The following is an 11,613-nucleotide window of genomic DNA, read 5'->3' as shown; positions in this document are numbered from 1 at the left end:
ATTGGTAGTAGTACAACAGCTTAAATTCGCGATGGCACGAGCTTTATGTGGTTGGATAAAATGTATGGACAAGGGTATGTTGTTTATGAATCCAAGACATGGGGGCGAAAGTCCAACATGACTGTCACTTTCAAATTTAGCTCTCAAACGGCATCCCTGCACGGACACCTGGGTATATATAAATGTACACACTTTACACACCAGGATACAGCCTCGGAACGGTCCGTGATCGTATATACGAACTTAAAAATGTGAAAAGGGACCAGAATTTTCCTAAAGGTGTATGCTTTAGTAGCATTCAGTTCGTTCATTTATACATAAATATAAGTGAAATATCAATGTTCTATAACTTGTCCGCCATTACGCAGTTCCTTTTTGTTCAAGTATATTATATAGTATCCCTTATAAACTCTATATAAAATGGAGAATGTTCACAGAGTGACAAGCACCGTAAGTTTACAAGTACAAAGGGTCATTTTTTACCCTATGTTCATTTTATTAGGTTCTAATGAGTCAAAGATTTGTGCTTGGATACTTAAGTATGATTTATTCCACATGAAATAAGAAAAATGTCTATTAACTTTTCTCACAATCAAGAGACAAAAATGAGTTTTTTAAGTCCGGAAGATCACATTTGTCAATATATTAGATCAAAATATATATTTTGTGCATGAAAATGTCTTCTTACATTATTTGCAATTGATCTGCGGCTAGTTAGGCCACCTGTAATTTTCCCGACAGAAGTCATGTTTAGCTCATATACGTTCGAATACACGAAATTCTATTCTTTGTTACATTCTATATAAATTGCACATTGAAATGTTCACAAAGATATAACACAGTCACGGCCAGACCAGTTTCAGTGTATAAACCCTTACCTCAGTTTGAAGAATAATCTTAAAACTGAAAATAAAATTACTAGAAAAGAAGTCGATGTTTTTAAGAGAGATTTTCCTGTCACATAGTCACAACAGAATTATATCAAAATTAAAATGATGTGACCTGGTACTGCTACTCATACTGAAACTGAACACTCTTCTCTCATTTTTTCATCCAACATGTAAAAAATATATCTGCAATGAAATTTAAACAATACAATCTGTTACGTATACGTGAAAAAAAATCTCTCACAACGTTTCCGCACTACGCGACCACCAGTTCCGGCGTGTTTCATCTCAGTTAACTTTATTCGCCAGTATATGATCAGAAAGTACAGTCATAGCATTTATAGACACTAATCACCAAGTTCTTGAAAGTGTCATTGGAATAAGACTGCTATTTAAATCGACACATCATGGCTATTGTCGATTATCAACTTAGCTTTAACTAGTTTATAATTTGTGGCTTTGAACCTTTGAAGAAGACTGTGTTCTGGAAAAGAAGGAAACAAACATTAGATTCTAGCACTTTGACACTATGCAGTAGTAATAATAATAATTTACAGAATAATCGTATTAAAACTTAGTGATGTTATAGATCATGTTATGAGTTATAAATATGATTACCAACATTTATTTCCTGGTTTTCAGTGAAATACTGAAATATATCAATGAAATGAGATCGATAGTTCACTGTTTCAAAGCAGTGGAAATATCATTTTTGTTTTCCTCTGTTAAGGAACTACACTTGAAATTATAAGTAATCGAAAAATATTTGCAAAATTTAGTTTAAAAAGATTTAGGTGTGTGTGAATGTCCACCATAATAAGATGTAAAAGAAAGCTGAAAACTTCATAGAACTGTTTGCCATTTTTCGGCGTGCCGTATTAAGCACGATTTTATGACCTCGTATGACCTTATGCCGCTGAATAATGTACCAATCGGATTGCTTGGTAAGGTATTCTCGGTATTTTCAGCCATAATGAGAGATTTTGTAAGAGTGGCGCTGAGGAAAGGCTGAAAATGCTTCACTCTTGAGTCATGTGTTACACTGAGTTGAATGACAACGCGTTCGTCATCTATAACCTCTATAAGTACAGCACCATCGGGTTGCATGCGTAACACTTGAACAGGTGTGCGTAACCAAATATTCATCTGCTCATCCGGACATATTTCTGTTTTGTTAAGTTTTCTTGTTAAGTTATTTCTGTTTTGTTAAGTTTCCTTTCCTTAAGTTTTGTTTTTACAAAAAGGTTATTTGTTTTATACAGTCATTAACTCTTACCCTGCATTACAGCAACAATTTCTAACCAATGCAAATCATTACTAACCTGCAACAACATGTCCGATACTGTTAAATTTTAGACTCTAAATTTCAAATTAATCTTTCCGGTGAAAACAGTACTGTACATATTCTGAATGATAGACAAATTTTATAATAAGCTGAAGTAGGGTAAGGGTTCATGTTGCTTCCAACAATTCCAGAAATAAAGTATAGAACGTATTTCAATATTGTTTGCTTACTGTTACCATCTTTTAAGCACCAAAGGCTCAAAATGAGCTTTTGTGATTGTTTGGTGTCCGTCGTGTGTCCCTCCACAATTTCTAAACACAGTCTTCTTCAGAACTACTGTCCTCATTTATACAAAACTTCACAGAGGCCCCTTTCAACATTGCCAAAAGATTTAAAATACAGGTTTGTGCCCATATATAACTTGTGTTTCAGTTACATCACGCCGACCATCTTTTTTAAAGATATTTCTTGTTTCATTGACATTTTGTGACTTCATGACGCAATGCACGTGATATGGTGGGGTAAAGTGGTAATAACTTGGTTTGGTTACAGTTTTAAAGGAATGCACTTTACTTCTGTTGAATGATTCACCAGATGTAATAGTGCCGATATGGTTACAATAAAGATACACTGTCAGTTTTTAATTCCTTTTTAATAATATTCATAACGTGTGTTTTAACAGCAGTTAACAAAAGATATTATAGCACGCTAAAATGTTACAAAGTAGAAAGTTAACACAAAGTTTTATATTCTTCTGTAATATCCATCCAGCTGAAATAAATTAAATTGGAGCGGTTCTTAGGTATACATTTATTACTATGTTTTTCTTGAGAGTAAAACACACTTGCAATATAATAAAAAGAGATATTTTTCAGAAAACATAAAGTTCTTACACACAGCTCAAAAACTATCACTTAGGAACGTAACTGTTTGGAAACAAATGTGTTCTCTTGTCTTGTTTTACAAAAAGTGATCTTTATATACTATACTTTAGATACACTCCAGGTGGCGTTTCCGGAGTTAAAATAAAGAGGTGATTGACACTTCCTACTTTCAAAAGGCGCGTGTATGATAATTAGTACTAAGATTGCGACCAAACAGTCTGTCAATATTTACTCTTATTAATTTATGCCGACTAAAAATGTTACGACAAAGAAACTGCAAAAAAATGTGCATGATGACAAAAACAAAAGAAATAGTACATGCAAATAATATCAATCAAAGACGTAAAACATTAAAGTTAACTTGACATCAACCAATGAGAGATATGCTAAGATCTGTAACATATAAATATGAATAATTGATTTAATAACAATTAATGGTCACATAGAAATATAGAAAACCATAAAAGTATACAAAACACAAAACAAAAAGAATGAATAATTTTTACATAGAAACCAGAATTTTTAAACCGTGAATAGTTAAACAAAATTGTAAAACATGCCTTCTTAATTTTTTTTGCATCATAATACAAACATTATAAAAGTAACAAGAAAAATGGTTTGTTTTACATGTAAGATCAAAATATATTTCAGTCGTGAACACCAATATTGTAGCTACGCCATTTGTGAAAATATTGCATATGAAGGTCTCTCGGTGAAATATATTTTGATCTTACACTGAAACAAGCAAATACACTCTATGATACCATATGAAAATGGTGAAGACATATTTCACAAATCGGTGACACCCGGATCACTCAGACAAGTAATGGTCTGTAAAATACATGTTTGTCTGGTTGGGGTGGGGATGGGGGTCACTCCTAGCTGAAAGTATTGGTCAAATATTGATGATTGGTAATGTATTTTACACCATTTAGTAACCTATACCTTTTTGTAGTCATAAGCTCTGAGCTGACCTCCAGACTTGGCTAAAAATAATTCTTTCAAATTGAAGTTTGGTCATATTATGAACATTAGAATATGAGTTTTTGTTTCTAAACTATTTTAAAAATTCCAAATCAAGAAAAAAAGATGACCGCGTCGGGAATCGAACCCCGCACCGCCGCGGCAATAAAGGCATTTTCCCGTCGTCGTAACCAATAGCGATATAGCAGAAGTAGTGAATTATGACTTCAAATTATAGGTATTTTTAATCGAAACAATTTACCTGGAGTAATAAAAACGCTTTTCGATTTTCATCGTAAAAAAGTAAAAACAGCAAATTATATGTTTCCGTAACATATAGTGGGTCAGTAATAAAGTTTTAAAGCCTTTTTAAGAAGTATAGCATTTATTTCTAGTTATCTAAGAAAATAGATATTTTTGTTGTCGAACGATCTGGAGGTCAGTCCCTTTAAACGAAAACTCAGCGAATAAAATTTCACAAAGCGTTTTCGCCATATATATGTCTTATTTTTAAGTGTCGCCTACATCATTTGATACAAAATGAAGATGACCTATGAGAAAATAAATATTAGCGGTGCTTGACACAAAATGCTAGTTTAAAAACAAATTTAAAAAAGCATTAAAGTTAAAACAAGTAGAAGACTTGTCCACGAGATAACACTGCTGTTTCCGCCATTACAGAAAGTTGTTGTGCAAACACATTTTCCGTAGCCAAGAACGTCCGTGCACATGTCGTCAGTTTCTGAGCTTGTCCCACAACGTCTAGTAACACGTGACCAAACTTTAAATGAAATGTATATATCAATAGGATTAATATCAACAAGGGTTTCATACTAGATTGTCATTTGCCATAATGGGATAATTTCTCATGGAAGTACATAAGGATCGTGAGGGCCTTTAGACAAATCGGCAGAGCAAAATACGTTATCAATAATTACGTGTTTTTATTTAAGAAATGATTTTTTCGGAGTTAATGCGAAAGATATGGGAATCGGGTTAACTTGCGGATCCTATCCTGTTGCTCATTTCGCATGAATTAATTTATTTCTTATATTTACATTATATTTCCTTTTCATATATTATAAACTGAACACATTTTGTTGCAGCTTCCGGGCCATTCTGTTCACCAGACGGAACAACAGCGACGTTCTCCCTGACTATACACGGACTAAACAGCGGCGAATAGGTCGAATGTAAATATACAATTGTCTCGGACATTGCCTCATTATAGTACGACTGTCATCAGCCCATAACGAAATCTCTCAATTCGTAACGTTATTACAATATCAATAAACTTCAAGTGGACAAAATGATAAATGAAATACTCTCCTTAACCATAAATTTATTCGCAAATATTTTATACAGTGAATTTCCTAAAACAACATCGCTAAAATGGATAAAAGTCGTTGTGTAAACCACTTACTAGTTCCTAGAGCTGTGAATTCCTTCACACAAGACGGACATCCTGATGCGACCTTTCCGTCGATTATGAGTAAGTCGCCGTCGGGAACTTCTCCGCAGTTGGCTTCGTCGGAAGTGCAGGCATAGCAGTCTATACTGGTACCTGATTAGGAAAAGTAATTTAGATATAGATTAGGAAAAGTAATTTAAATATACCGATCTATATCGTATTAGGAAAAGTAATTTAAGTATACCAATCTATATCTTATTAGGAAAAGTAATTTAAGTATACCAATCTATATCTTATTAGGAAAAGTAATTTAAATATACCGATCTATATCTTACCTTATTCGGAAAACATACTAATAACGGCTGTCACGTTACTGATACATCAATAAAAATAATTTAGTTTAATTTTTTACCATCATTTTATGTTTAATTAAAACATTCAAAATTAGAAACTGAAATGAAGAGACAAACCTAGATGCAAAAAGAGCACTAAAAGAAATACAATCCAAAAAGCATGTATTAAACCCATCTTTGCATATTAAAATTGTACGTCTAAATTATTTTGAAATATCCTATACACTGCTATTGATTAATAAAAAAAATCTAAAATGCAATGACAAGCGTATGAAATATTATAGATAGTCTATCACCATTTAAAAGCATGGCTAGGTCTTTTGTTAATTTCTATAGATAACACCCTTTTAAATTTCTTTAAGTTTTTCTTTAGCACATACAAAGATCTTTTTAACATCTTACAAAATCAATACAATTCAATTGTAAAAAAGGCTTGTAACTAGATAAAAATCTGTAATATAGTATGGCTCTTTGCGTAAAACAAGAACGACGGTTGAAAAATCCTACAATTTCAGTTTTGAACGTAATAATGTACTGTATGTGAACAAAACAGTCTTAGTCGTGAGACATATCTGTTTTAAGGTAGTTCTGCACGTGTGACAGACCAGAAGTGTCTATCTGGATAATGTAGAATAAAGCCTGCACGCGGCACAAGGACACAAAAATCTTTTTATTTATGAATTAATGACAACCCATGAGTAAATCTATTAAACAGCAACGTTACTATGTTTCAGAAGATAAAATACGAAAAAAAATTTTTGAAAAATTTAAAATTCCAACTATTCTTAAAGTATTTGAAAGTCATACCCCTTTAATTTCTCAAAAACACGGGCCCCAAATACATGTTTCACACTTTTTTTTTCCTTTTAGGAAATTGAGACTTTTTTTATTTCGTTAAACGAAATGATTTCGATTAAACGAAATAAGTTATTTCGTTTAAACGAAATAATCATTTCGTTTAAACGAAATCATTTCGTTTAAACGAAATAACTTATTTCGTTTAAATAAGTTAAATAAGTTATACGAAATAAGTTATTTTAATCATTTCGTTTAAACGAAATAAAAAAAGTCTCACATTACCTAATTGGAAAAAAAGTGTGTAACATGTCACTTTAGGGGCACCGTACAATACCAAGCACACAGACCTGTGCATTTTATTTAAGAAATAATATATAGCAAAACCATGTTTTAACATATAGAAACAATGCAATGCTTGTGGAAAAATTTCACGGGACGTTAGTGGTCGACGTGACTCAACGGATACCTGTGTTTTAACATGAAAAATGGGGCGCGGAAAAACCCTTAAGAACTGGACGTCAAATGATTTTTTTGTCGCGCCAATAACCATACGTGTGTGGTAATACGTGTAATCAAACACTTCTACCTAAAAGCTTTTTTAAAAAACAGTATACAAAATTAATGCAGTAGCACCTTCTCGGCCCCTGGAAGTGCAAAATAAATCCGACGAACTCAGATTTCCGTGTTTTAACGGAAATGTGCATGGATTTTTCATATGAGAAATTAACTTATTACATATTTGCGTCTGTCAGAAGTTTCATTAAAATCAACTTTGTTGAAAAATTTCTTTTCACGAAAAAGTAAACGAAATTGTCATTTCTTCCATAGGTTCTAGTATGGAACCCGTGGAGGGCCAATTTTGAGTTTTGACTTACGGGTGTTTTTTACTTTGATTATGACTTTCGATTTTTGACCAGACTTTTACTTTAAGACTTTGGCTAGGCTAATGCCCAAAAATTTGACATACGGGCCTTTTTTTATCTGTTTTGTAAATTTGGGCAGGTTTTGCACATCTTTTTAAAAAATTTTTTGATTATTGAGGTAAATGTAGATTTCACGCAGAAATACCTCTCATGTTTTTCTGTATTTCTAACTTAAATTTCCATGTAAATTTCTTTAAAATTGGGTTTTCAGTAATAAAAAATTTGATATTTTAAAACTTCATAATTTATTTTTTTTTAATCCCCAAAACCACTAAAAGGGCCTCAAATTTAAATTTAAATTCGCGCAAAGTATTAGATTCCCCGCTATACGTGAACCCCCGTGGAAACACAAATATCGAAGTCCCGGCTTAGCCGTGAATCCCATAAAATTAGTATTTGGGGGGACATTCCCCTTTTAAATAGACTGACTAGATATCCCTTTTTTTGCGCACACCCCCTTTACAAATTTTATAACAATATATGTCGAATTATTTTCTTGCTAAAATTTTCCGATCGGGGTAAAAATTTATTTTGTTAATTTTTGTAGATTTTTGCATTACGATTTTTTTTTGGGAAAAATTTTTTTGTGCTTTTCTACAAATTCGTAACTTTTACTTTTTCGGCATATAAATTTTGGCTATTTTCGGTAGTCAGGATGTTTTATTAAATTTTTCAGACTTTTGTAAATTTTTTGGAAAGAGAATCTAAAAGTTTCATTTATAAGATGAAAAATTTTTGACTGAAATTGTAAAATGTATTTAAAAGTATTTGTTTCAAAAATTTATGTCAAACTTTTTGTAATTATGGAACGCCATTACTGCATTTATTGTTTTGTAAAAATCATATGGCAAGTCTATACCATTAATATTATTGAAAATTGTAATTGTGTGACAGTCTATTGCATACACATACAATGTCCGTTTTAGTGAATCATTAGATTTTATAGGACCAACTATCTAAAACGTTTTTTTACATTGAATTTTTTTTAATTTGTAGTTGTAAATATACTCAGTTTATCATGTCCGATCTATAATTTTTCACATATATTTTTCATATCTTTTCATATTTTTAATTTTAGTTTTTAATAAGTAATTTTTGTAATAAGGAAGTAATAAGTGACTTTTTTTTAATCATGGACGTTTAAAACTTATAGCACATGTGTTTTGATAAGTAGACGTATTTTTATGGGAGCCTACGGGGGTAGGGTTACCCAAAGGAGCATTTTTATGCCCTGACTTTTTGTTTTGCAGGTCTTACCAAATTTTTAAATTTTAGCTTTTTCCGCCAACGATTTTACCTGGGATGTCAAAACCCCGGGAAGTACCAATGCCCGAGGTTCACTGTCTTACTCGCCGGATTTTTTTTTCCCCCACGCAGAGTTTTCCGTCCCAGGTTGTGCCGTAAACCCAAAGACAGTTTTTTTGTTATCCTCTGAAGTCGGCCAGGGATAATAAACCTACCCCCAAAGGGGAGCCAACACGGAATCAACGTATTCACGGTTTAAAAAAGGGACGGGTTTTGAGATATTTTTTTGTTTTGTCTATTTAAAAGTTCCAATTACATAAAGACCTGTGTCACCAGATTAGGGGGACAAAAAAACTTTTGATCTAGAGATACGAACTTTTTTTTTTTTTTTTTTTCTTATAATCATTTTTTTTTCTTTTCAATCTTTTCATTTTTAATAATCATCTTATTTAAAAAAAATTTGTAATTTTGTAAAGGGTGATTTTTTTTGATGGTTACTGTCCCCGGGTACGGCCTTTCCTTCACAAGGTGTCGAAGGGGTTTTGGTCAAACCAGACACAGTAGCATTCGAACGTATTAACACCCATTTTAACTGCAGCAATAATTTGTAAAGATTCCTCTTTTTTTGTTCTATTTTACACATATAATAGTTTTTTTTTTTCATTTTTCAAGGACGGCTTACCTCAAAAGACAAGACAGACCCTAGCTTCACTAACCCTTTTGGGGTCAAGACTGATAGACGTTGTTTCGACATTGGATTCGGGGGTGTGTTCTTTCCCTTTTATTTTTTTTTGGTTTATTTGTGTCACCCCTATGATTAAGCCAATATATCTTGCTGAGAGGGGATCCCCCTTGACAAGGAGAGTTATCCACTCACTCTTAATGTGCGTCGCCCTACTTCTCCCTACCTATTTTGATTATGTACTGTATACAAAAAATCAGTTTTTTAAATTTGTGTTTTTAGCAAGCTTTTTACTTGCAAACTTTAACCACTCTTTATGTTTTAGGCTACACATTGTGTTTACCTAATTTTATCTTAGGAAAAACACTTGATTTTTTTTTGTTTATTTGTTAACTAAATTTTAAACCTGACATTTGATTGATTTTTAAAAGGCAAGGGTATTGTTACAGCCTACTCACTGTACTTTTTGATTTTGCCTATCAACCTTGTTTTACACATATTATTTTTTTGCGCAACTTAGTGTTTAATTTTAGGGGACGTTTTGTGTGGGATATACGTAGAGTATAGTATTTTGTTTTGGCTTCATGGTAACGAAAACCTTAGTTAAACATGTAGCTGTTTTTCCCTCACGTTTGTTTATTTATGTCCGGGTTTGTTATGAGCTGTGTGCGTATGTTATATAGTGTAACGTAGGAATCAACTAGTGTAGTAGAGTTAACGAAGTAGGACAGGATTTTGGGTTAGAAGGAAGGAGTTACGTAACTTTTTTTTTAAGGAAAGCGGGCTGGGGAACGGAGGAAAACATAGTAGTTTTAAGGCAGAGAAAGAAATTTAGAGGCAGGAAATTAAAAGAGAGAGGCAGAGAAAAAATTTAGAACAGAAAAAGATAGTTAATTAGGCAGGTTTTGCAGAAAGAAAAGATAAATATGAACACGAATAGTTTTAGAAGCTGAGAAAAAATTGAGTTAGAGGCTGGGTTGCAAAGGAAAAGATAGAGAAAGAACGAAATTTAGAATTTAGATAAGTTAGAATACACGTAATTGAACAGGATAAGTTAAAAGGGAAAAGGGAAAGTTAATTTTAGCTGGGAATTTTAGAAACAGAGAAGGGGAAGCAGAAAGTAGAAATTAGAAACAAGCATAATTTAAAAGACAGATTAGAAAAGAGATAAAAAAAAGGGGAAAAGGAAAGAGTCCCCTTTGTGAGAAATTGATTCCAGTCGTACTTAATGGTCAAAACGTACGCGTTGCGCAGTTTGGGGATAAAGAGATATGGTCATTAATTTACCGTTCCTTCTAAAGGGTACGGCAAGAGGGGTTTTTTTGATAGGCTTTCCGGGAAAAGGAAGGTTAGATAAACTGAAAGCCCTTTGCACGTCAGTTGAACTCACTGACGAGGCTATAAAAAAAAAGTTTAGAACTGAAGGCCTCGGATAAGGGAACCTTTGTGTTTTTAGCCCGAATAAGTAGATATTTAGATGTTGGCTAGATTAAAAGGTAGAGAAAACTACGAAGGATTATTAGTTTTTTATACTTGGGGCCAATTTTTAGATTATGTAAAAGAAACTATACCAGAATTTGAGTAGAAGAGGTTATTAAAGCAAGGATGTAGCAGAAGAGCGATTTGTTTCAAAGACTCGTGGAGGCCCAAGTATTCGGAATCGAACCAATAAGGACCGAGCCATAAACCATATAAATACCTCAGAGCATATCCTATTAGTCGTAATGTAGGCACGAGAAAAGAGGTAGTACAATGTTTTCTAATAAGGTAAGGTTTCAACCCTTTGGTGTACTGAAGTTTTATAAGTGTGTCGAATGGCATGTTCTATTTAAAGAAGGGGTGAAATACGGCGGTAACGTGCTAATGCAGCAGCAGAGTTTAAAATAGAGCAGGAACAGGAAAGTAGTAAAGGGGGGAAAGAAAAGTAAGGAAAGAGAAAAAAGGGTAAGGCCGGACCGATCTAGGAGTGAGGGAGAGGGAAAAAATGAGATGAGAAGGAGTAAGTCAAGTAGGTCAGAGTGGAAAAGCATTTTAGAACTAAGTGATGTTGAGGATTAGGAGCTTAGTGAAGTACATGTCCTACAAAACCCGTACTTGAATGGAGGGATGTAAACGCTACAGAACGGTGTACATGTGTGATAGTAAACGGGCTTATTGAAACAAGTCATTTTTTGAGAAACCC

General features: G+C 33.1%; 1 long non-coding RNA gene across 2 annotated transcripts; it reads right to left on the bottom strand.

Annotated features, from left to right (window-relative positions):
* Positions 1–2,803: 2,803 nt before the first annotated feature.
* Positions 2,804–6,045, bottom strand: LOC123531674 (uncharacterized). 2 transcript variants are annotated; one of them, XR_006682465.2, is made up of 3 exons: positions 5,901–6,045; positions 5,443–5,583; positions 2,804–4,800 (listed from the first exon to the last, which is right to left on the bottom strand). It is a non-coding gene; the product is annotated as an uncharacterized LOC123531674 (long non-coding RNA). The 2 variants fall into 2 exon arrangements; XR_006682466.2 differs by lacking the exon at positions 5,901–6,045 and adding an exon at positions 5,766–5,900.
* Between the last annotated feature and the right edge of the window lie 5,568 nt (positions 6,046–11,613).

This window comes from Mercenaria mercenaria, chromosome 11 (genome assembly GCF_021730395.1).
Source record: "Mercenaria mercenaria strain notata chromosome 11, MADL_Memer_1, whole genome shotgun sequence".
NCBI lineage: Eukaryota > Metazoa > Mollusca > Bivalvia > Venerida > Veneridae > Mercenaria > Mercenaria mercenaria.
The sequence above is the reverse complement of the archived record's forward strand: the minus strand, read 5'-3'. Positions and strand labels throughout refer to the sequence as shown.